This window comes from Rhinatrema bivittatum, chromosome 3, assembly GCF_901001135.1.
Source record: "Rhinatrema bivittatum chromosome 3, aRhiBiv1.1, whole genome shotgun sequence".
Lineage (NCBI taxonomy): Eukaryota > Metazoa > Chordata > Amphibia > Gymnophiona > Rhinatrematidae > Rhinatrema > Rhinatrema bivittatum.
In genome coordinates this window covers 543,689,122-543,716,707 of record NC_042617.1, presented here as the reverse complement: position 1 = coordinate 543,716,707, position 27,586 = coordinate 543,689,122, and the positions used below count along the sequence as shown (strand labels likewise).

General features: G+C 40.4%; 1 long non-coding RNA gene across 1 annotated transcript; it reads right to left on the bottom strand.

The window, feature by feature from the left end:
* On the bottom strand, positions 1–26,733 carry LOC115088856. Its single transcript, XR_003855939.1, has 3 exons — positions 26,587–26,733; positions 1,336–1,398; positions 1–815 (listed from the first exon to the last, which is right to left on the bottom strand). It is a non-coding gene; the product is annotated as an uncharacterized LOC115088856 (long non-coding RNA).
* Between the last annotated feature and the right edge of the window lie 853 nt (positions 26,734–27,586).

Here is a 27,586-nt window from a genome sequence, read left to right as displayed (position 1 = left end):
TACGCGGCTCGGTGCGCGCAAGTTGCATAATTGTGCACCCCCTTGCACACAGAAGAGTTAGCAAGCATTTGATGCCCTTCCCAGAGGGCATCAAATGTGAATGCTGCCAAGCCACAAACAGGGATTTAGTATATAAAGTAACAATAATGAATCCCCTTAACAAAAATAATAGCACATGGTGATAAGGAGCACACATAAGGTGGTCCTTTCTGAATCGATACACTTTACAATAAAAAAAAGAGGTATCAAAAAGATATTCTAATAGGAGCTGCATTCACTGAAAGGAGGCTGCTGCGGAAAGGTCAGCTAAGTTACCTCCATATCCCATAGGCTTCAGATGACACTGAAAAGAAATGACCTAAATGCTTGTCTTCTCACAAGAGGATATCATCCTCTGCAACCATCAAGAAAGTATAAAAAAGAGCGTTCCATGCTGAAGGACAGTAGCTACTATATGATTAACAAAAGGATTCAGAGAATATAATGGTCTCTGTGTTAAAATGCTTTCACATAGTTAGTTTCTATCATTTTCAAACATTGGAAGGTTTTGCAACTTTACTTGGTATTTTCTCAGCCTCCAATGACTGCATATACGCGAAGGAGGAGTATTAAGGATTACGTGGTGTGTTCACATCTTCCTATTACAGCAGAGATCAACAACTCTCTCCCAGGGGACACAAGGCTTATGGCAAGTGTTACTTTTTCTCATCTACTATTCTGGAGACAGATTGGCAAGATCCTCAATCAGGATGTTGTTTAAAGTTGACAGGATTGATGGATTGTTTGTCATCATTTGTGGTATACATCATATGCCCCTGTAGTAAAGTGTACATAGGGAGAACAAAATGAAAGATCCGCATTCAACTAATGGAAAATAAGAGCTGTATTACCACAAAAAAAAAAAAAAGCAAGCTCCTCTGGTAATGCATTGTCTGGAACAAGATCATGTACTCTTAAACATATTTATGAGTTACTTCGACGAGGTGATCATGAGATGCATCTCAATGTCCGAGAAAAAATTTGGATTTATTTTTTGAAGACTGTTACACCATAAGTATTACATTTGGAGATAGAATGATACTCAATATTCTTAATACAAAAAATAATTATGTAAATTTCTTTCATATACAATCTGCTTTTACTATATAACCCTTTCTTAGATCTATGGTTACTTCCAGTTTTGAATTTTGCACCAAAATGTCATTAAACACCAGTGTTTGAAGGGTGAATGATACTGGTGCAAGTATTGGTGATCAAGGCCTCTGACTATTTTTATCTAATTATTTGTTTTATATTGTAGTGATACAGCATCCACATATTAAGTATAAGACCTACCTATGGCCTCCTGATGCAGAACAGTACTTCAAAAAGTGGACCGTGTTGGGGTAATTGCTGGAGCTGAATAAGCAGAAGCACACAGAGATAAATCTTTTAATTGCATATAAAAATTATTAAAAAATTCTTTGGGACATTACATGAGAATGCCATATGATTAATGAAAAGCCAATGAAGTTGTAATATTGGTAGTGCCTATTATGTTGCATATTGATTCATTGACAAGATATGTATATTGTAGAGGGGTTATATAGTAGGGATGTGAATCGTTTTTCAACAATTAAAATTATCGTCCGATAATTTTAAAATCATCTTAAATCGTTAAAGAACACGATACGTGCAACACTCCCGGTATCAGGGATATGGCACAAGTTCTAGTCACATTGACTGATCACATTACTTTTTTTGTCAAGCTACCAACCATTTCCATTTCCCATTCTCCCCAACCATCACCTCAGTGGGAACCTTGGTAACATCAATAAATAAGAGGGCAGCCAGCCAATAGGAATACATATTCATTCCTAAACTGACCTTAACTGACCTGAAAAGTGTCAATTTGTATCATTTTCTGTTAGTGCGCACTAAGTAATGTGATCAGTCACATTGACTGATCACATTACTTTTTTTGTCAAGCTACCAACTGTTTCCATTTCCCATCCCCAATATATTGTCAGTGGGAACCTTGGTAACATGAATAAATAAGAGGGCAGCCAATAGGAATACATATTCATTCCTAAACTGACCTTAACTGACCTGAAAAGTGTCAAATTGTATCATTTTTCTGTTAGTGCGCACTAACTCCCGTTAGTGCGCAGTAATCGGAAAAACCGATTTTTTAACTAAAAAATCGTGCCAAACATGATTTTCTTCTCCTGCCAGACGATTTCGATCGTTAAGATGATCGGGCACATGATTCACATCCCTATTATATAGTGTTTGTTGAGAAAAACTTTATTACATGACCAAAGGACTAGCCCAATTATTAATCCATCCAAGATCCTGAAGATTGGGAATTAATCCACACCTATACTGCACCCTATTTTTTGACACAGCCTTTAGTGCCAGACTTGTCAGTTTTCTCATGTGCTTCAAAATGGGTACCTCTAGGAACAACATATGCAGCAATAGTCACATTTTCAGAGTTGGTACATAGGGAGTGTATTAGACCACATATAGAGTCATTATGTAGGGAGTGTATTAGACTACATAGAGATTCACAAAGAACATGGAGTAATCTATCTAAAGAGGAGTTTCAGGCACTACAAGAATTAAGAAATGGTTCATCAATCATAATTAAACCTGCGGATAAAGTAGAAGATTATGTAGCAGAAGTACAGTGACAACTCACAGATATGTCATTCTATCTGAAACTTACAATGGATCCCATTCTACATATTAAATAATGAAAAAGACTAGCTAATACAAGAAGCATTAGAATTAGGTTGGATCACAAAAAAAGAAAGCCTTTTTTTGAGAGCCCTATATCTGGTATGCCCACTGTTTTACACAGTCCCTAAGGTTCACAAATCATTATAGAAGCCACCAGAATAACATATAATATCATTAAAGTGGTCCTTTCTAGAGCCCTTCTCACAGTTTGTGGATAATGTTCTGAGAGAATATATACCACAGTTACCGGCTTACATTTGTGATTTTGCACATATTATCTCGATATTAGGGGAATATATTGAATCATTCAAAGGTCTACAGTTAGCCACAATAGATACAATAGCTCTGTATATTAACATTCCCCAAAAGAAAGCATTATAAATTGTGGAAGAGACACTGAAGAAAAAAGAATTGTCAAATTGAGTCCCCAAGTGGTTTTTTGGTACAACTAGCATCAATAACGCTGCAAGAAAACTTCTTTAGTTTCAATGGGGTTTACTATCAGTAAATCAAAGGGACAGCAATGGGGGCCTCTATGGCCCCTGATTTGGCCAACTTATGCATAGGAGATTTTGAACACAAATGGTTACCCCTCTGTCCATACAAAGCAAATATCCATTTTTGAAAATTATTTATTGATGATATTTTGATGTTATGGCTGGGGGAAATGGATGACCTTGAGATGTTTTTCCTCTGGTTAAAGTCTTGCAATTGTAATTTGCAGTTCACCTTCACACATAGGCCTGGATTTATCAAAATGCGGTAAGTACCGCATGCGATAGCAAAAGGGGCGTGTTTTATGCTAATATAGTATTTATCGCAATTTGCGCAAAGAGCTAAGTTAGTGCAAATTGCAATACCATTTCAGATTCTGTGATAAGTGCATTCAACCACTGGGGGACCATGTTTAATGATCCCAGGAGGGAGGGAGGGAGAGAGAGAGAGAGAGAGAGAGAGGTTAGGGGCCACTTTGACATGCTACGTGACACCTACGAACAGAACAGTGGTCTCTTGTGAAGATTTGCTGGCCTTCGGAGTGAGGAACCTTACTCCAAGATGAGATTTGGGCAATGTTCTCTCAACCTAGCTTGATGTTACCCAGGTAGAGAGTCCAGGTAGAGAGTCCATCATCTTGGAGCTTTCAAACCCAGGCATTTATGGGACAATCTTCTGTATTAACAGATGAAGAAGTTATACAACAAGCTATCATCATGAGACAATAATTTCGGCAAAGAGGTTATTTTTATTTATTTATTTAGCACTTTTATATACCGATTTTCCAGTAAACAGAATTACTAATCAAGTCGGTTTACATTCTAAACAATAACCATGACAAGAGGATGTCTTACAGTAAACAGGTATATTGAACTTGGATAAAAATAATTGGGATTAACAACATAAAGTAAAAGATATGGGGCCTAATGTAGGCTGGAATTAAGAACGGGTGTTGGGCATAAGGCTGGGTTTTAATATTGCTCTCTGGGGGTTATCCAGCTAATATCATTAAAAGAGCTTATAAAAGAGCATGATGGGCTAGCACACTAGCACACAAATCTAAACAACTCATTCACGCTTATACCACAAAGCACTTCTATAACATTATGATTTGAATTTCAATATACCTCCCTACCCCATTCACATCCAGAACTTAATGTACTAACTACAGAATATCATCCATTACACTCTCCACTACCAATGCTGGATTGATACCCAATTACAATTTAATGTATATTATTTTTACACTGTTATTTGTGATTTATTGTTTTCTCAGTCATAACTGTTATTTGTTATCAATATTATTAATGTTATCTCTGTAAAAGTTGTTAGAATTGTAAACCGGAGTAAAGGCTCGTAGCAAACTTTGGTATAGAAAAACTCACAAATAAATAAATAAATAAAAATAATTATCGATTGTTATTTAATCCCTCTCTCAAGAATACAGAACAAAAATTAATCAGTGTGTTACCTTTTACCCCATATATACAAGTACTCAGGCCAGCATTAAAAATTACTGGCAAGGATTAAGTGTCCACCCAGTGTTTCAAGATCAACCTATTTTTGCTATGACAAGACCTACAAACCTCCGAGATAAGGTGATACACACAACTTTTACTTCACAACATAGAATGAACAGTAGTAGTCAGGCACCAGGCCACTACACATGTGGACACTGTAGTATTTGTGACAAGATACATTTAGCAAACCATTAACATTTTTTCAACATTTAACCTATACCTCAGAAAGAGTTGTATATGCATTATGGTGCTATGGCTTGATATACATTGGCAAGACCACACATAGTTCAGGAAACACATACAGGAACACTTGAGCTCCATGACCAACAGAAGAGTGAAGCACCAGACCAGTAGTGTCTCACTGGATTAAGCAATCTCACACACTAAAAGAAGTGAAAGTATCATGTTTGATACAGCCCCAACATCACAATGTTTGATACAGCCCCAACATCACAATCTTATTTATTCCCTTGATCACTTATTTTTACCGTCTCTTATTTATGTACCATCACATGTATCCACATAGGCTTATTTATTTACTCTACTATACTATTTCATTAATTGGAAGAAATGTATATATTGCATTGTTCAATTTTTCCCCCTCTTCCAGCTCCAAGTTAATTTTCCCTGTTTTATTGTAACTTTCTCACACACGGTATTGATTCACTGTATTTAAAGTTTCACAGTTTATTGGGAATATTGTTTATTACGTTACGCTATGCTTTACACACATTGTTAATTGTAAACCAGGTTGATGTGATATCTGTCATGAAACTCGGTATAACAAAAATAATAAATAAATAAATAAAATAACAATAGAGGAAGAGATTTAAACTGTCAACTAACTTAGTTGTAACAACAATTTATTTACATTTGGAATACAATTATTTCCCAGGAACTCAATACAGAAATTAACTTGTCAGTTTTCTATTAGGATTGTTCAAGTGTTGAAATAACTTTCAGTCAATAGTATTTTCTTCATTATTGTAAAGGTTGTTGAATAAGAACCTTGTGACAGCAGACAAATGTGTGAGTGTGATTAGTTTGGCCCTCTTTAAAAAGTAAACATAAGAGAGCTCATGCAGACATTCCACAGAAAGAGTGGTCATAAGAATGAAAGATGCTTGAAAAATTAAGTTTATTACACTTTTATCTGTCTCTGATATGGGAAAAATATTAGTTATATTTTCATTTATCTCTTCCCAAGCTCTCTCCGGTCCCTGAAGCAGATGAGTTTCATCAAAATGCTGGAGTGTCAGACAACAGAGGAGGTTGAAACAGTGGAGGAAAGCATAGCATTAGAGGAATATGCCAAGACAGATCGTAATTAAAATGATAGGTGTACTGCTTTCCTGCACTTGAGATTGTTTAACAGAGAGAGAGAGAGTAAAATAGAAAATAATGATTATGGAATGAAAACAGGATTTTGAAAATTCCAGAAAACAGGATTTTGAAAATTCCAGAAAAAATAGTTGAAAAAAAACAAAACAAATGAGAGAGAAAAGAAAGAAAAAACAACATAGAGGTATATGATTATAGACAATTGGTAATAGCCGATACAGTGGCATGTACCGCCATATATGATGCCAACCATCAGAGACAGCCATATAAGCAATAATACCCCAAGATAGTTTTCTAGATTAATCCATATCTTCCATGCTTTCCTAACATTCAACATATATCTTGTGAGGGTGGAATAGTAGCAGACTCCATTCCATCAGGGACTGGCAGGTCAAGTCCAGGTTTTTCCCATAATGCCAACTCTTGAGAGGAACACTGGACTGTTTCCTAAAGTCCCAGAGTTAATGGATCCAGCTGTTAGCCCAAAATATAGGTATTCCATTTGTTTAAATAGAATATACATGCATAAGGTACACATATTTACGCTGGTAACAACCAATGCCTGTACTTTTGCTATTTTTATTATTTGTATTTATAATATTTATTTGCATAGCTCACCCCATTATACAAGTATAAAGGGCTGGTTGCCAGTGCATGTCTTCCTACTTGCAACATATCCTATCAGAGCAGAGCATTTGTGAGGAAGCCTTACTTCCTACCAAGGGAGGTGGGCCTTCTTGTCCATCAGGTTATAAAAGTCCATTATTTCTTGTAGGGCCCGAATCCAGGAGAATGGGATCATACAGGAAAGAGCAGCTTTGGGAAAAGATCTGTCACAAACTAAATGTGATTTATCACTACAACCCCAGTGTGAAAGATTTGAGCCACAAGTTGCAGAACCTCTGATGAGATGTCATGAGGAAACAGGCCAGGATAATAGCTGAGGGGCCTACCAGTCATGTCACCTTCACTGTAGTAGAACAAATGATTCTGAACACCATTTCAGAGGTAGCTGTAGGAAGGGTTGGCCATTTGAACACCGCTCAACATGAAGGCCAGAAAGGTGAGCATTTTTTATAAGATGAAAGTGCTTATATGCAAAGATTTTATATATGTTTTATACCATACATTTTTAGATATGCTCCTCATCCAGAAAAGTCCTGGGCACACAGAGAGGGCCATATACCAACCCAGGCCTCATGACTTCCTTGGGGTCCTGGACATGGGGTGAAAGCATAATAATGTATTTGGCCTAATTCACTGGTCAACGGAGACTTTCTTGCACTTTGACATTCTCTTTTATTAAACACTTATCACACCAGGCTTATAATTGAAAAAAATTAAGCTTTATTTAATGAAGAGTTAAAATTGATTGTCTAACCTGGAAAATGTTCTATCTAGTATAGCCACAGTCTCTACATTCACAAAAAACCAACAATATCCCTTTGTCTTGTTACCTCCAGACTCACTACACTGGTAAAATCATTGGGACAGTTACTACTTCCATCCAGAGCTCCCAGAGTAGATGATCATTAGCTTTAATCATGAGCTATTATGTTATTTTTACTCTCCTTACAGTCTAGGACCTCTTGGTGCAGAATCAGATTCTAAATCTGGTGCCCAGGTATGAATGCCCTATCTGAGTCAGCTCCCTATACAGAAGTCCTCAGCTATTTGGACCCTTTATGCAATCTTCTATACTTCCTATAAGTCCTTACCTATAAAACTTCTCCTCAACTTTGCTCAGAACCTCCTCTTAGAAGATATTATCCCTATGCTTCCCCTCAGTGAAGATACAGAGAAGCATTATGGGCCATCATAAAAAAAGATGATGGTGCATCCATTTTTACTGGAGTAATTTACAGGCCTCTGACAAACAGAAGGACTAGACAGAGATCTGGTCAAAGACATCCAGAAAGTGGGAAAGAAGGGAGAAATGTTGATTGTTGGATATTTTAATCTGCCAAACATAGACTATAGAATCCCTTTGGTGGAATCTGCCAGAAGTAGCATGATAGTGGATGCTCTGCAGGGGGCTCTGTTCAAAAAAATGGTAATGGATCCCACAAGGGAAGATATGCTACTCGACTTGGTACTCACTAATGGTGATAATGTCTCTAATGTCCTGGTAGGAGTCCATCTCAGCACTAGTGATCATCAAATGATATGGTTTGATATCACACATAGGATACAGAGAAATCACACAAAGATCTGCGATTTGAATTTCAGTGCATGCTAACCCGGAAAAACAAATTTTCCCAAAATTTCAGGAAAATCCACTTCGTTTTTTGGGGTGGCCAAACCAGGACGTTGAAATTGCGTAATTCGTCCTGGACGAATGCACATCCCTAAAGAAAATTAAAAGTGGACAAGGCCATGGGGCCAGATGAGGTTCATCCCAAGATACTGAGGGAGCTCAGAGATGTGCTGGCGGGTCCACTGTATGACCTGTTCAATAGATCCCTGGAAAGAGGAGTGGTGGTGAGTAATTGGAGAGTAATTGGTGAGTAAACGGTGGTCCCGTTTCACAAGAGTGGTAGCAGAGAGGAGGCAGGAAACTACAGGTCAGAAAGCCTCACTTCGGTGGTGGGAAAATTAATGGAGACTCTGCTGAAGGAAAGGATAATGAACTATCTATAGTCAAGAGGATTGCTGGACCTGAGGCAATGTGGATTCACTAGGGAAAGGTCCTGTCAGACAAATCTGATTCATTTTTTGATTGTGTGACTAAAGAATTGGATTGAGGAAGAGCACTCGATGTGATGTCCTTGGATTTCAGTAAAGCTTTTGATATGGTCCCACATAGGAGGTTGGTGAATAAAATGAGAAACTTGGGAGTGAACGCCAAGGTGGTGGCATAGATTACAAACTGATTGATGGACAGAAGACAACATGTGATGGCAAATGGAACCTACTTTGAAAAGAGAGCGGTGTTCAGTGGGGTGCCACAAGGATTGGTGTTGGGACTGATTCTTTCAATATCTTTGTGAGCGACATTGCAGAAGGGATAGAAAGTAAAGTTTGTCTATTTGCAGATGATACTAAGATTTGCAACAGAGTGAACATGCCAGAAGAAGTACAGAGAATGAGACATGATTTAAGGAAGCCCGAACAATAGTCAAACATATGGCATAGAGTCATGCATCTGGGGAATGGTAATCCAAAACAGCTGTATGTGATGGGGAGTGAAGGGCTGTTGTTCACGGAGTAAGAGAGGGACCTTGGAGTGGTAGTGTCTAGTGATCTGAAGACTGCAAAGCAATGTGACAAGGCGATAGCTAAATCCAGAAGAATGCTGGGCTGCATAGAGAGAGGAATAGCTAATACAAAAAAAGAGGTGATAATCCCCTTGAACAGGTCCTTGGTGACGCCTCTCCTAGAGTACTGTGTTCAGTTCTGGAGATCGTATCTCAAAAGGGAAGAGATAGGATGGAGACAGTCCAGAGAAAGGCAACCTAAATGGTGGGAGGTCTCCATCAAATGATTTATGAGGAGAGGTTGAAGGGCATGAATATGTATACCCTAGAGGAAAGGAGGTACAGGGGAAATATGATATAGTTCTTCAGATACCTAAAAGGTTTTAATGATACGCAAACAACAACAAACTTTTCCATTGGAAAGAAATCAGTAGAATTAGGGGTCACACAATGAAACTCCAAAGGATGACTCAGAACCAATGTCAGGAAATATTTCTTCATGGAGACAGTGGTGGATGCCTGGCATACCCTTCCAGAGGAGGTGGTAAAAACAAAAATGATGAAAGATTTCAAATGGGCATGGGATAAACACTATGGATCCCTAAAGGCTAGAGGATGGAATTGAAGAAATTAGTGCATGGGGGTAACCTGAAGAGTGGAAGTTATTATCCTTAATTTGCTGGGTGGCAGTTACTACCCTTAACCAATAAGCCTTCATACTGTATATGCAACTCCATCATTGTTCTCTGCTTCAATGGCAGGGGAAAATATGAAAAGGGTAATTAGATTCAGATAGCAAACAACAAGGACATTGAATTTTGTGGTCTGGGAAAGCAATTAAACATAGGGGCAACTTGCTGATGTGGCTGTTACTACTCTTTACCAAAATGCCTGAAACTCTTGATGCAACTCCAACATTGACCTTCAAAGGCTGGAATTATTGGGGAATCAGCAACCAACATGGGCCCTGACTTTGACAGACTGGGAAACTGAAAAGTATGGGGGTGACTTGTATCACATGGCAGGCTACCAAAGGTTTGTTGGGCAGACTGGATGGACCGTTGTTCCTTTTCTGCCATCATTTCTATGTTTCTATACCCCACCCAATTGGAGATCGCTGTACATCCATTCCTACTGCCACAATGCTGACAGCCAATAAGCTAGGTCTGAAGTAACCTCTGTCCTACTGAGGGCACTAAGACCAGTACCAGGCATATGGATGTGGATGCATTCTATAGAGTTTGTGGTAGAGCTGGATGTGCTAGATACGGCCTCATGTAGCTGTTCTAGAAGGCACAGAGAAAATGCCAGTGACTATGAAGAGAACACGCCACATTGCATGTACATTGAGAGTACATATACCTTTCCTTTTTGTAGGGGATCACTCATCTGAGGATTCAGATGGACCAGGATCCTGTGGTCATTGACAGGCAAGGCATCACTCTAGGGTGCAGCCTCCTAGCCCAGAAGAGGACAGTAGGAGGATAAGGCATCTTCAGAGTAGCACCTAGCATCTGAGCATTGATAGATCATGATAGAGGAGGAGGAGGAAGTGGACATGACTGAGACCCAGGCAACTGCAACACTTTCACAAACATCATATCTCCAGCAGCTTGCAGGTGTGCTTTGTACACATATACCCACTATTGACTTTTGCTGTGACTGCCTCCTCATCTTCTTCCTCTCACCAATGCATTTCACCCTCATCTGCTGCCAGTTAGGAGGGATGGAGAGTATGTATTGAACTGAAAGATTTTCTGCTGGCAGGGAGCCAGAAGTAGGGATGTGAATCGTTTTTTGACAATTTAAAATATCGTCCGATATATTTTAAATCGTCAAAAATCGTTAGGGCCATGATATAATACCAATTCCCCCGATTTATCGTCAAAAAATCGTAAATCGGGGGAAGGGGGAGGGCAGGAAAACCGACACACTAAAACCCCCTAAAACCCACCCCCGACCCTTTAAATTAAATCCCCCACCCTCCCGAACCCCCCCCCCCAAATGCCTTAAATTACCTGGGGGTCCAGCGGCGGTCCGGAACGGCAGCGGTCCGGAACGGCCTCCTGCAATTGAATCGTGTTGTCTTCAGCCGGCGCCATTTTTCAAAATGGCGGCACAAAATGGCGGCGGCCATAGACCAACACGATTCGACTGCAGGAGGTTGTTCCGGACTCCCGCTGGACTTTTGGCAAGTCTTGTGGGGGTCAGGAGGCCCCCCCAAGCTGGCCAAAAGTCCCTGGGGGTCCAGCGGGGGTCTGGAAAACGATCTCCTGCCGCGAATCGTTTTCCATACGGAAAATGGCGCCGGCAGGAGATCGACTGCAGGAGGTCGTTCAGCGGGGGTTCCGGACCGCCGCTGAACGACCTCCTGCAGTCGATCTCCTGCCGGCGCCATTTTCCGTACGGCGTAAATCTGGCAACAAAGGTAGGGGGGGGTTTAGATAGGGCCGGGGGGGTGGGTTAGGTAGGGGAAGGGAGGGGAAGGGCGAAGGAAAGTTCCCTCCGAGTCCGCTCTGATTTCGGAGCGGCCTCGGAGGGAACAGGCAACGCGCACCGGGCTCGGCGCGCGCAGGTTGCACAAATGTGCACCCCCTTGCGCATGCTGACCCCGGATTTTATAAGATACGTGCGTACTTTTGTTCGCGCCTGGTGTGCGAACAAAAGTACGCCCTCGCGCAAATTTATAAAATCTACCCCATTGTTCTTTGTGTCACTGTAAAGCTCTTGTAGCTGCATTTCGTTTATTGTGAACCGATGAGATGTTCCCAACATTCATCAGTATATAAAAACTTCAAAATAAACAAATAAATAAATAAATAGATGGACTAATATTGTAAAATTTCAACCACACTAATAAATTTCCAAAAAGATTATAACTGTAAAATTAACTCTCTCTCCATCGTTTTCTCTCCAGGCTCTCTTATCTATCTATATTCCTTGAACTGTCTCTTATTCTTTCTAAACTTTAGGCCATAGAATGACAGAGTAGGAATCCTATAGTTCATTACTGAGAATATAGCAGTTTTCAGAATTTTAAGCAGTTTGCTAGAAAAATAGGATCCAGCTTGTGAACCTCTGTGACCTTTACTTTCTAAGTTAGACCAAATGTGGAAATGCAAGCTGCTTCAGGACTGGCTGAGTTTTACAAGTAGGAATAAGTTGACTCTGATTTAATTCTAGTTATGCAGCAACACAGGCAATTTAATTTTCATAGGCACAGAAACACAAAAACATTAAATATGGCAGCAGATAAGGACCATAACACCCATCTGATCTGTCCAGTTTAATTTATGTTATATTGCTTGAGGCTATAATTCCTATTCACTCATTTGCAACTATGGGTCCTTTGTGTTTTTCCCATACCTTATTGAATTCTGTTATGCCACTATCTCTACTGGGAGCTTTTTCTTTTTTCCCTTTATCTACTACCCTTTTTGTGAAGAAACTTTTCTTATGCCACTCCTGAGTCTATCCCTTTTCAGCCTTATAGTATGAATTTACTTTCCTATGAAAAAGGGCTAGCTTCTTTGTTATTGTTTAACTTTGGAGACATTTCAGTGTCCCTATCATGTCCCCTATCTCTTTCCTCTGTGGTAAATATAGCCACCCCCATCTCAGATGGAGCACAAAATCTAATTTTAACCAGCTTATTGACTATGCACTGCTTTACTGTTCAGAGTACATACTTGTCCTAAATTGTAATACATTCTTTTCAAGTGCTGAGAGGTGAAAGGCAGAAAAATAGGAATACAGTGCACGATAATAATAAAAATAGCTCATTCACCCAGCCTGTCCAGAGCATGTTATAGAGTTTAATGTAGAGGTTGTGTAGTGGAAAATTTTTTAGAGACATTTTCCATTTCATACTGCATATTTTACTGTTCCAGAAATGTGAACCACCTGTAGCCAGCACCCCAAGGGAAGAGCAGAAGTGATGCAGATTGCCCATTAATGTCCCAGGCCCCTCCTGTTTGCAATATAGCCCAAGCATATTTCTGTGCACATTTCATGATCTCCCACACTAATTATTTGGAATTCATTTGTAATAAATGCCTTATGTTTCCTCTATGGAGGCACGCACATTAAATGTTTTTACTTTTTGTGTGGTAATAAGTTTAAGCACCACAATAGAATTCCAAATGAAGAAAGATAAACTTTTGGTTGAGTATTGTTTATTTTGTGTGAGGCATGGAAATACAAGTGTTTATTTGAGCTGTGCTGCATAGCACTATGCATTTTCATCCGTGCTGCTTTGATTTCCTATTTCTTTTCAAACAGGATACAAATTATCTTTGGACAAATGATATAAAAAAGTACAAGATTTGTTCAAATTACTCATTCTCAGCTATATGACAATATGTGTATATACACTCAGACACCAGGTTTCTCAGTTTCCCTCATTTGGAGGGAAATTGAAGATTGATTTTTTTCTTGATGAAAGAGAATACTGAAACTGGTGTTAACATTCTTAGCAAGAGGTGTCAGAAATATCTATGTATAATACATGTGATCTTGTTCTATTTCTATGACTTATTTCTTCTTTGATGAAGTTGGATGTGGTGATAGTGATGGTAGTGGTAATGGTGTGGTCCAGTAAAATCAATTATTATTCATGAGAAGCTTCTAGGAAAAATAAAAAGTCATGGGATAGGTGGCGATGTCCTTTCATGGATTGCAAACTGGCTAAAAGACAGGAAACAGAGAGTAGGATTAAATGGACAATTTTCTCAGTGGAAGGGAGTGGACAGTGGAGTGCCTCAGGGATCTGTATTGGGACCCTTACTTTTAAATATATTTATAAATGATCTGGAAAGAAATACGACGAGTGAGATAATCAAATTTGCAGATGACACAAAATTGTTCAGAGTAGTTAAATCACAAGCAGATTGTGATAAATTGCAGGAAGACCTTGTGAGACTGGAAAATTAGGCATCCAAATGGCAGATGAAATTTAATGTGGATAAGTGCAAGGTGATGCACATAGGGAAAAATAAACCATGCTATAATTACACAATGTTGGGTTCCATATTAGGTGCTACAACCCAAGAAAGAGATCTAGGCGTCATAGTGGATAACACATTGAAATCATCGGTTCAGTGTGCTGTGGCAGTCAAAAAAAGCAAACAGAATGTTGGGAATTATTAGAAAGGGAATGGTGAATAAAACAGAAAATATCATAATGCCTCTGTATCGCTCCATGGTGAGACCGCACCTTGAATACTGTGTACAATTCTGGTCGCCGCATCTCAAAAAAGATATAATTGGAATGGAGAAGGTACAGAGAAGGACTACCAAAATGATAAGGGGAATGGAACAGCTCCCCTATGAGGAAAGACTAAAGAGGTTAGGACTTTTCAGCTTGGAGAAGAGACGGCTAAGGGGGGGATATGATAGAAATGTTTAAAATCATGAGAGGTCTAGAACGGGTAGATGTGAATCGGTTATTTACTCTTTCGGATAATAGAAAGACTAGGGGGCACTCCATGAAGTTAGCATGGGGCACATTTAAAACTAATCGGAGAAAGTTCTTTTTTACTCAACGCACAATTAAACTCTGGAATTTGTTGCCAGAGGATGTGGTTAGTGCAGTTAGTATAGCTGTGTTTAAAAAAGGATTGGATAAGTTCTTGGAGGAGAAGTCCATTACCTGCTATTAAGTTCACCTAGAGAATAGCCACTGCCATTAGCAATGGTAACATGGAATAGACTTAGTTTTTGGGTACTTGCCAGGTTCTTATGGCCTGGATTGGCCACTGTTGGAAACAGGATGCTGGGCTTGATGGACCCTTGGTCTGACCCAGTATGGCATTTTCTTATGTTCTTATGTTCTTATGTAAGATCTCAAGCTAAATCAATGCTGACTCTCCCTACCATTCCCCCCTTCATTTTTGAAGCATCTACGGTTTAAAAAATACAAAAAAGTGATTTGAGATTCTGAATCAGCTTCCTTCACAAAAACTGCAGTATACAATTTTCTCCAATATGGTTGAACCAAAATTTAAAACATTTTGAGGCCCCATGTCCCCTTTTAAAATGAAAAAGTAGGTGTTTTAGATATTTCCTATTAATTTCACATCTTGCATTATTTGTGTGAAAATTTCAGCTTCCTGCCTGATACAGATAATATTGATTAGAATATGTGAGGTCCATATTTAGCAAGCTGGTGAGCAACAAAGTTACTCACATAATATTAGCAGGATATGCAGAAGAACTTACTGAGGATGTGCAGCAACAATATTTTTGATTTGGTTCATATTTCTTTTTGTCTTGTTTTGTTTTGTTTTAGTTTCACTTGAATGTTTATTTCATTTTGGTTTGTTTACCAAATCAAAATAAACATTAAAAGGTAGATTTTAAAATTGCTTGCACCTAGGTAGTGCAAGACAGTCTGACATGTCCAGCTGACAATATCCCTAATCATTAGCAAGCATGCTCCTAGAGGATAACTAGAAAACCAGCATGCCTAGGTGTGGCCCAAAGAGTGACTTGAGAAGCACAGACCTTAGGAGAGCAAATCATTAACAATGCATTGAGAAGGCATAGATGAGGACCAGCTGCAGGATTCATGTTACTCCACAAGGATATTTCCACAGCTACATGATTATTGAAGTGGAGTATCATGGTCATTCATGGAGGCTAAATTTAATACTAGCATTCATTGTCACATTCATTGTCACATTGGGATTTACCCAAGGGAAGTCTTGCCTCACAAATCTCCTACATTTTTTTGAAGGGGTGAATAAAAACATGTGGCCAAAGGTGAACCAGTAGATGTGGTATATTTGGATTTCCAGAAGGCTTTCGACAAAGTCCCGCATGAGAGGCTTCTAAGAAAACTAAAAAGTTATGGGATACGAAGTGATGTCCTTTTGTGGATTGCAAGTTGATTAAAAGATAGGAAACAGAAAGTTGGATTAAATGGTCAGTTTTCACAGTGGAGAAAGGTAAACAGTGGAGTGCCTCAAGGATCTGTACTAGGATTGGTGCTTTTTAATATATTTATAAATGATCTGGAAAGGGGTACGACGAGTGAGGTGATCAAATTTGTGGATGACACTAAATTATGCAAGCAGTTAAATCTCAAGCAGATTGTAATGAATTGATTGTAATGAATTGTGAGACTGGAAGACTGGGCTTCCAAATGGCAGATGAAGTTTAACGTGGACAAGTGCAAAGTGATGCATATAGGGAAAAATAACCCTTACAGTAGGAAAGAGATCTAGACGTCATACTGGATAATACATTGAAACTGTTAGCTCAGTGTGCTGTGGCAATCAAAAAAGCAAACAGAATGTTGGGAATTATTAGGCAGGGAATGGAAAATAAAATGGAGGATGTCATAATGCCTCTGTATCGCTCCATGGTGAGACTGCACCTTGAATACTGTGTGCAGTTCTGGTCACCACATCTCAAAAAGGATATAGCTGCACTGGAGAAAGAAGGGCGACCAAATGATATAGAGCATGGAATGGCTGCCCTATGAGGAAAGGCTAAAGAGGTTAGGGCTGTTCAGTTTGGAAAAGAGATGACTGAGGGGGGATATGATAGAAATCTACAAAATCATGAAAGGCCTTGAACAAATTAATGTAAATCTGTAATTTACTCTCTCAGATAAAGAAGAACCAGGGGGCACTCCACGAAGTTAGCAAGTAGCTCATTTAAAACAAACCAAAGAAAATTCTTTTTCACTCAGTGCATAGTTAAACTCTGGAATTCATTGCCAGTGGATGTAGTTTCAGCAGTTAGTGTTACTGGATTTAAAAAAGGTTTGGATAGGTTCCTAGAGGTTAAATCCATAAACTGCTATTGCAGAGAGGCGAGGAGGGCGTTTTTTCCTGCACAGTGCACTACTTTCTATTGTCTCCGTTACTCGGTTACCCTACCTGCTGAAAAATATTGCTTCGCTGGATAAGAACTGAGCTTCCGGGGGTAGACGAGGTCCTGCCCCGACGGTGCTTAAAGAACACCCAATCAGATTCTGCAACGTCACTAGGAGGGGCCGGTAAGGAACTACAAATATTGAGACTCCTGAGACTTCTCCAGAGGCGAGGAGGGCGTTTTTTCCTGCACAGTGCACTACTTTCTATTGTCTCCGTTACTCGGTTACCCTACCTGCTGAAAAATATTGCTTCACTGGATAAGAACTGAGCTTCCGGGGGTAGACGAGGTCCTGCCTCGACGGTGCTTAAAGAACACCCAATCAGATGCTGCAACGTCACTAGGAGGGGCCGGTAAGGAACTATAAATAATTCATCTTATCGGCGCGCAGCTGTCGAAGCCACGCGCCAAAGGCGCGCGCGGCTCTGACCGGCTCCGACCGGATTCGCACGGATTCGCATGGACTTTTTTCAACTTGGGTAAAGGTATTCCCTTCGGATACGATTTGACAGCTTAAGGTAAAAATAATATCTCAAATTTTCCTTATACTTCTCCTCTCCTCTGCCTCTCACAAGAGAAAGTTTATTTCAGAAAGTAAGTTTACAATTACCTTCAATAATATCCAAAGTCCAAGTTCCTAAACAAGAATTTTATATGCCTCATACAAAGAGAAAGGCTAAGATACAGCCAATCTCTAGCACTCCTATTATGGAACAAGGACAAAGGACTGTTATCGATTGGATAAATTCTCCACAAGTTATCCCTGGTGAGGGGGCCGCTGTGGGGTTGGATTTAGGGCAAAATCCACCATCACTGGCTGATGAAATCTCATTAAGCCCAGGGGCACCTGTGACTCCAACAGCACCTGGTAAAGAAGGAGCATTATCCTTCAGTTTACCAGACACCCCACAAGGAGAGTCTGGGAGTGTGGAAGTGATCGGTGAAAATACACATAAAGAACAAGGGATGTTGGTAGTAAAGATTGATCCTCCCAAAAAATTAGATCAGATCTTAATTCAAGAAAATAGTAATATTAATGAAGAGGAAAAAAGACCTTCCAATATAACTTTGGACACTTTGTGGACATATATGTCTAAGTTGGATAATTCAATTAAGAATTTAACTAAAGTTACGAATGAGATCAATATAGCGGTAAAAAATAATGCAGAGATGACGCTTAATCAACAAAAGCAAACTAAAGAAATTGATAATCGGTTATCTCTGATAGAGAAAATTCAAGTAAACCAGATAAAAAGTGAAAATGAGATTCAAAGAAAGATAGAAAATATTGAAAATTATTCAAGAAATTTAAATTTGTGAATTATAAATTTCCCAATTATTAGTAAAATGAATCCCATTGATCTATTTAGGTCCTATATAATACAAGTGCTTCAAATACCGGACCAATGTATGCCAACAATAGTAAAAGCCTTTTATATAAGGCGCCGGCGAGCAGGGAGGCCACCCTCCATCCTGGGTCCCCGCAAGAACTGAACATATCCCCTTTGTGCACCCCTTCGTGCAACCCTTGTGCTTTTAAAAAAAATCTTTTATATTTTTCTGTTATTTAACCTTTATTCCAATTCTTTACCTTTTCTTTTCACTTGTTAACAATTTTAATTAGAAATGTTCATTGTATTAGACTATGGAAATTTATTTCCTGCTATTCTGTTTAATGTAAACCGGTATGATTTACATCGGATGTAAGAATGTCGGTATATAAAAATTAAAAATAAATAAATAAATAAATAAATATAAATACCTTGAAAGGAAAGGAAGACCAAATTCAAGATGGAAAACAAATTAAAGAATTACTAGATCAAAAAAAGGATGAACTTTCACTTGAACTATCTGATTTGCTTGAAAAATCTCAAAGTGAACTAACTGTTGAAAAAAGAGGAAATTTATTAGTTACATTAGCATTTATTTCTGACAAGGATAATATATTCAGATTCTTTTTTCGCAATAGAATGAAGACCTTTTATGGCTATAAAATCTGGATATATCCGGATTTGGTAAAAACTACCCAACTTAGGAGAAAGAAATTTCTCACTTTAAGACAACTTGTAATAGATAAGGGTGGTCAGTTTTTATTAAGATACCCCTGTAAATGCATGATAACTCTGAATCAACAAAAATATCAATTCACCGACCCTGAACAACTCAGAGTACTTTTAGGGGTAGAAAAACAGGTATAAATAGATAGAAGTTGGAGAATAATTTAACTTACTTTTTCCTTAGTTAATTATAAAATTGCAAAAAAATGCTCTAATTGATAAACTTTCTCTTTTTACTTTAAAGAATACAGAAAGTGTAATATTCATGGTATTATTTGTAAGGATTATACAATATTTTCTGGTTCTGTGATTGCAGTATTGCAAGTGGATACTTGTATAATATAAGAAAATGATAAATAAAGAATTAAAAAAAAAACCCAAAAAAAACCTGCTATTGCAGTAATTAATAAACAATTTCTTATGTTCTTATACCAGTATGGATGACCCATTACCAGCTACAGAGCACACTCATTGTTGTGTTCCTGTTTCTTTCCTATAGATAGAAGACCTGAAAAAGAAGGCCCAGTGGCTGTGCCTGAAGAGGAGGAGGTGGCTTGATTGACTGTGTGCCAAATGGGACGGGGCTGGTGGTAAGTGAATCTTCCAGCCTACTGGGTAATATCCATATATAGATAACATGTATTTCAATGTTTAAGTAGACATCATGCTGCTGAAGATGAAGAAATGGAGGAAGCACCAGCCCCAGCTCCTGCACCTGCAGCAGCCACCACCACTGGGGGGGGAAGCAGGATGCTCCTCCCCCACCCATCAAGGAAGTGGTGGTAATGCAGCCAACCCCTGTCCAAGAGATGGTCCTCTTCCCATTCCCCGTCCTGTAGGTCCTCCTCCATGTTTTTCCCAGGGAGTTAGGATATGGGACAGATGGACCAGCCTTTGATGGCCCAGGAAGGCATGCATGGCCCTCTACTTCCTCTGCCACCCCCCACCAGCTCAGCAGCCCAGAGGCTCATCATCAAGGGCATGATTTGATGGCTGTGCCCAGACAGGAGACAGCACATTTGAGGGTTGTGCCTAAGCAGGAGAGACTGTTCAAGCATCCAGCTAACAGATAAGGAATATTTCTAATTTCTACTTAATTCAGAGTACTTTTGTGAGAGACTATATTGCTGTCTGTACTTTCATATTTCTCTCTCTCTCTCTCTGCTTTTAGATATTGAGATTGTATATTAATTTGCTTGGGTTATTTGTTTTAAGACAAAAAACAAAAAAATCCTCTTGAGATACTCCTGTCACTATAATTACTCTATACTTTAATCTCTATCTTTAACTACATATAGCTGTTATTAAAAATCACTGTTTGTCTAGATATAAACATTGAGGCAAAAATTGATGTGGAGTTAATTTTAAAGCAAAACTGAAAGCGTTCCTGAAACAGCCTTGCCCTAACCAGCTTGGGCAGCAGACTCACAGAACCAGCAGGGGGCAATTAGATCTTTTGAGGGCTGTGCTCAGCCAGAATACAGGAAATACTAAAGCTTCTTGTGTCCAGCTAAGTAAAAAGTTTAACATAGTAAGCCAATCTGGGGGAGGCTATTGTCAAACGCAATAGCAGATACAGGGTCCTGAGAGCAACCTTGATCAAGGGTAACTGTTTAACTCCCACTCTGCCCCACTACCCACCCACCCCTGGGGTTGGGTTTCTGATATAATCTGCCTGAATACATAATTTGTCAACTATATAGGCTGGTAATTTGGTAATTCCTTAAGTGTTATCCATCAAATTTACCAAAATGAGGACTATCCAATGCAACTTGTTACGCTTGGGCTGTGTTCTGGTGTAGTGAACATCACCTTCTAGAGTGACTCCAGGTGGAGAGAGATAGGGATGGCTGGAAAGTCTCTGATGATGGTGATAGTGGAGTAGAGTAAGGCTGAAAGCAGTGTCAATTTCCAGACTGGGTCAGGGCAGGCGGCAGGCAAACAGTGTCAAGATCCAGGCTGGGTCAGGGCAGGCGGCAGGCAGGCAGAGTCAGAGTTCAGGCTGGGTCAGGGCAGGCGGCAGAAAAGCAGGGAGCCCAAAGGCCACAAACACACGGCAGGACAGAGGGCCCGAAGGCCACACACACACGGCAGGGCAGAGGGCCCGGAAGCCACACACACACACAGTAGGGCAGCGAGCCCGAAGGCCACACACACACAGCAGGGCAGAGGGCACGAAGGCCACACACACACAGCAGGACAGAGGGCCCGAAGGCCACACACACACGGCAGGGCAGAGGGCCCGAAGGCCACACACACACATGGCAGGGTGGAGGGCCGAAGGCCACACACACACGGCAGGGCTGAGGCCCGAAGGCCGCACGCACAGTAAGGCAAGGCAGGTAGAGCAGAAGGCCCGAAGGCCACACGCACAGTAAGGCAGGCAGAGCAGAAGGCCCGAAGGCCTTCTGCTCTGCCTTGCACGCACAGCAAGGCAAGGAAGGCTAGAGCAGGGAGCCCAAGAGAGCTCGATGCAGAAGCATCGATGGAAATGCTAAGCAGGGTTATAAAGGGAAGTGTGGAACATAGAGGAGACAAGGGGAACCAGTCAGGAGAGCATGCTCGCGGGGGACCTCTAGTGGTGAGGCAGCTGCATAGCAGCCATGGTCATAACACAACTGTTGTGGAGCCTTTATATTGAGGGTAATCATATGGAAACTTAAGGCTTGCCCCATTTGTTCAAAACTCTCTACCTTGGAAAAGGAGCTGGCTGAAGTTAAAGCTGAATTAGCTTCAATAAAGTCTCAGCCACTTTACATTATTCAGGAATTAATTTCCCATTACCACAGAATAACCAAAAGTCAAGAAAAAAGAGATTTACTATGGGCTCAGGTAGGATAAACCTGTGACCCACAGACACCCGTTATTGACTGCTGTGCAGCTCACAACTTTACCCCACTCACATAGGGCATTAAGGAACTCAAAAAACAGTATTACAGTGAGCTCTGGTAGAATTAGACCTGTGATCCAGAGACACACACTGTATCAAGTGCAACAAGTACAAAATGCCTTCTCTGTATTAAATACTGAAGAAGTTCTTGAGAAAAAGATTGAAGTATTATCTGAAAAGAGAGAAAAACCCGATGCATACAGAAATTCCAGATCAGAAACCAAAGAAAAAAGCTCACTGTGATGGATGACTCTTTCATCAGAGGCACTAATCTTTTCCCTTGCACAAATGCAAAAGGAAAAGTGGATAACAAAACTCAACTAAAGAGGTCACAAAAGGAGTCCAGGAACAGCAGTAACCTGAACGAAGAAAGCTGAAAAGCTATGAGCACAAATGCTCTTAGTTTGGACAATAAAATCCCAGATCTGCAAGCCCTAATGGTAGAGGTGAACTTGGACGTTGTTGCTGTCACAGAAAAGTGGTTTACAGAATCTCTTGACTGGGATACGGCAATACCAGGCTATAAATTGTTAAGGAAGGACAAAGAGGATAGGAAAGGGGGAGGAGTGGCTCTTTATGTCAGAAACAATAACCAAGCATCTGAGCTGCAAGGAAGATGGGGCAATGAAGACGCACTATGGGCCGACCTAAAAAAAGATGGGGCATCCATTTTTATTGGAGTGGTTTACAGGCCTCCAAACCAAAAGGAAGAGCTGGACAGAGATCTGGTTGAAGACATCCAAAAGATAGGAAAGAAGGGTGAAGTGGTGATCATTGGAGACTTTAATATGCCAGATGTAGATTGGAGAATCCCATCTGCAGAATCTAAAAATAGTAGAGAAATAGTGGATGCCCTGCAAGTAGCTTTGTTCAAACAAATGGTAATGGAACCCACGAGAGAAGGAGATATACTCGACTTAGTGCTCACTAATGGAGACAATGTCTCTGATGTCCAGGTGGGCACCCACCTCAGCAACAGTGATCATCAAACAGTATGGATTAATATCACAAAAAGGATATGGAAAAGAAGCACAAAGACCCGAGTTTTGCAGTTCAAAAACATGGACTTTGATGAAATGGGGAAGTACCTGGAGGAAGAACTAAAAGGCTGGGAGAACGAGAGAGATGTGGATCAACAGTGGACCAATCTAAAAGGAGCAATTACCAAGGCAACTAATCTATATGTTAGAAAAGTAAAGAAAAGCAAAAGAAAAATGAAACCTATCTGGTTCTCAAAGAAGATGGCTGACAAAATAAAGGCTAAAACAACAGCGTTCAAGAAATACAAAAGATCCCAAAGGGAGGAGCACAAAGAAGAATATCTGGTTGAACTGAGGGAGATGAAGAAATTAATCAAGACAGCAAAAAGTCAAGCGGAAGAGAGGATTGCCAAGGAGGTAAAGAGAGGTGACAAAACATTTTTCAGATACATCAGTGAAAAGAGAAAAGTTCAAAGTAGTATAGTGAAATTGAAAGGTGGAAAGGATCAATGTGCGGAGAGAGACGAAGAAATGGCAGAAATATTAAACGAATACTTCAGTTCTGTGTTCACTAAAAAGGACCCTGGAGAAGGACTGTCACTAAACAAGAAACTGGAAGGGAGTGGAGTAGATGTAAATCCATTTACAGTAGAAAATGTATGGGAAGAGCTGGAGAAACTGAAAGTAGACAAAGCCATGGGGCCTGATGAAGTTCATCCCAGGATACTGAGGGAGTTCAGAGATGTGCTGGCCGGTCCGCTGTGTGACCTGTTCAATAGATCCCTAGAAACGGGAGTGGTGCTGAGTGATTGGAGAAGAGCTGTGGTGGTCCCACTTCACAAGAGTGGGAACAGAGAAGAGGCTGGTAACTATAGACCAGTTAGCCTCACTTCGGTGGTGGGAAAAGTAATGGAGTCACTGTTGAAAGAGAGAACAGTGAAATATCTACAGTCGGAAGAATTGTTGGACAAGAGGCAGCATGGATTCACGAGGGGAAGATCCTGTCAGACAAATCTGATTGACTTTTTTTGACTGGGTAACCAAGGAATTGGATCAAGGAAGAGCACTCGATGTCATCTACTTGGATTTTCAGCAAAGCTTTTCATACAGTCCCGCACAGGAGACTGGTGAATAAAATGAGAAGCTTAGGAGTGAGTGCCGAGGTGGTGGCCTCGATTACAAACTGGTTGACGGACAGAAGACAATGAGTGATGGTAAATGGAACTCTCTCTGAAGAGAGAGCGGTTTTAAGCGGTGTACCGCAAGGATTGGTGTTGGGACCAGTCCTGTTCAATATCTTTGTGAGCGACATTGCGGATGGGATAGAAGGTAAGATTTGTCTTTTTGAGGATGACACTAAGATCTGCAACAGAGTGGACATGCTGGAAGGAGTGAAGAGAATGAGACGGGATTTAAGGAAGCTGGAAGAGTGGTCGAAGATATGGCAGCTGAGATTCAATGCCAAGAAGTGCAGAGTCATGCATATGGGGAGTGGAAATCCGAAAGAACTGTATTTGATGGGGGGAGAAAGGCTGGTGTACCCGGAGCAGGAGAGAGACCTTGGGGTGATAGTGTCTAATGATCTGAAGTCGGCGAAACAATGTGACAAGGCAATAGCTAAAGCCAGAAGAATGCTGGGCTGCATAGAGAGAGAAATATCGAGTAAGAAAAGGGAAGTAAATATCCCCATGAGGCCTCACCTGTAGTACTGTGTTCAGTTCTGGAGACCGTATCTCCAAAGAGACAGAGACAAGATGGAGGTGGTCCAGCGAAAGGCGACCAGAAAGGTGGATGGTCTTCATCAAATGACTTATTAGGAGAGATTGAAGAAACTAAATATGTATACCCTGGAGGAAAAGAGGAGCAGAGGTGATATGATACAGACTTTCAGATACTTGAAAGGTTTTAATGATCCAAAGACAATGACAAACCTTTTCCGTCAGAAAAAATCAGCAGAACCAGGGGTCATGATTTGAAGCCCCAGGGAGGAAGACTCAGAACCAATGTCAGGAAGTATTTCTTCACAGAGAGGGTGGTGGATGGCTGGAATGCCCTTCCAGAGAAAGTGGTGAAGACCAGAACTGTGAAGGACTTCAAAGGGACGTGGGATAAACACTGTGGATCCATAAAGTCTAGAGGACGTGAATGAAGAGTGGGTGGCTCGCGGGAATGACGGCTACTACCTGGAGATAATAACCTTATTCAATAAACATACACACGGTTAATGCAACTCCAACATTGCTCTAAGCTTCAATGGCAAGAGGAAATGTGGAAAAAAGGATTTGCATTCACAAAAAAGCGGGGAGTAGCTTGCTTGTTATGGCGGTTACTACCCCAAACCAAATAAGCCTGATACTTCACTTTCAATGCATATCCAGCATAGCTCTCTGCTTCAATGGCAGGGGAGAAAGTCTGATACTTCACTTTCAATGCATATTCAGCATAGCTCTCTGCTTCAATGGCAGGGGAGAAAGACTGATACTTCACGCATATCCAGCATAGCTCTTTGCTTCAATGGCAGGGGAGAAAGTCTGATACTTCACTTTCAATGCATATTCAGCATAGCTCTCTGCTTCAACAGCAGGGGAGAAAGTCTGATATTTCACTTTCAGTGCATATCCAGCATAACTCTCTGCTTCAACAGCAAGGGGAATGAAGAAAAGTGGATCTATATACAGAGAATAACCAACAAGGACTGAATTACATAGTCTGGGTAAACAAATAAGCATGGGTGTAGCTTACTTATTGCTGTGGTTACTACCCCTAACTAATTAAGCTAGATATTTCGCTTAGATGCAGTTCCAACACTGCTCTCTACATTAATGGTGGAGGTGGAAGGGAAATAGAACCAAAAGGTTACTAAGAGCCAAGAGTAACAGATAAGTATGAGAAAAAAAAAATGTGAAACTTGCTGGGCAGACTGGATGGGCCATTTGGTCTTCTTCTGCCATCATTTCTATGTTTCTATGTTCTCCCGATGATGAGCCTCTTACAAGGGGCAAATTTTGGGCTTACCTGATGGGGTGGCAGAGGAGCTGAGAGGTATGCACGCCTTCCAAGGGAGGATGATCAGGTCCATGGATGCCTTTGTCAGGGCCCTACAACTGCTGGGAGCAGCTGTAAGGATCCTGGGTAACCGTATGCCATGGTCCTGATCACCATCCTACCTGCCTCCCTAACTCCCTGGATTTTTTTTTTTTTTGTATATTTTAAGTCCCTAGAGAGCCCCTTCCCATTTTTGTTTATGAAAACATTGTATATAGTTAACATTTTATAATACTAAAAGAACATTTTATTTCCATTAACCTGTCTGTTTATTGCGTATGTAGTGAGAGAGGGGGTAGGGAGGGAGGGTGGGCCAAGAGCGGGGAGGAGAGACAAGGGGAGAGAGGAGGAGAGAGGGGGAGTACCTAGTGAGGAAAACGTCCATGCCAAACAAAAAACAGAGTGACAACTTTACAATTATAGTCATTTATTATAAGTTCAGGTATTTTATTTCACCTTCAACAAATGTTGCAATGGTTAAGGAGGGAGATCCATCTGCCAAGCAAAGAGGTGTGTAGGCTTCAGAAGCATCAGTGTTGGAATGAAGTTCTGCAGCACTATCACCATCTCCACATACAGCCATGATGAGCAACGACATGGACATGCACCACATATAGAAAGAAATATTACATACATTACCATTGCAATCTTCATTAACTTATTTCTGCATAGCCAATAGAAATATAGAAACATAGAAACATAGAAATTGACAGCAGAAAAAGACCAGATGGCCCATTTAGTCTGCCCACAATTTTATTTGAAATTGGATTCACAGACCTTTAGTCTGGGCTCTTTTTTGCCTTTATGGTTATATATTCAATTTATTTTATTTTATTTTTATTTCTTTTTTTATTTTCTTTATTTCTTTTTTTTTTTTTTTTTTGCTGCAACCCCCCATGTCCCTTAGTTTTAGCTCTTTAGGAATCCACAGAGTTGATCCCATTCCCTTTTACTGATTTCTCCCTCACTGTTGTTACTGCTAATCCCCATGTCTCTTGGAAGTAGCACCTTAGGGATCCATAGAGACTGGTCCAGGCCTTTTTGAAGTCCTTTATTATCTTCATTCTCACCATTTGCAATGGAATGGTGTTCCAGGTGTCCACCACCCTCTCCGTGAAGAAATATTTCCTGACATTCAATTTGAGTTTTCCTCCCTGGAGTTTCATATCATGACCCCTTGTTCTCTTTATATCTTTCAAGCAGAAGAGGTTTGTTTTTAATTGTGAATCGTTTATGCCTTTCATGTATCTGAAGGTCTGTATCATGTCCCCTCTATGCCTCCTCTCTTCCAGAGTATTCATATTTAGGGCCTTCAACCTGTCCTCATAGGTTCTATGATGGAAGCCTTCCACCATTCTGGTCACCTTTTTTTGAACTGCCTCCATCCTATCTGTCCCCCTTGAGATACGGACTCCAGAACTGAACACAGTTCTCCAGGTTGGGCCTCACCAAGGAC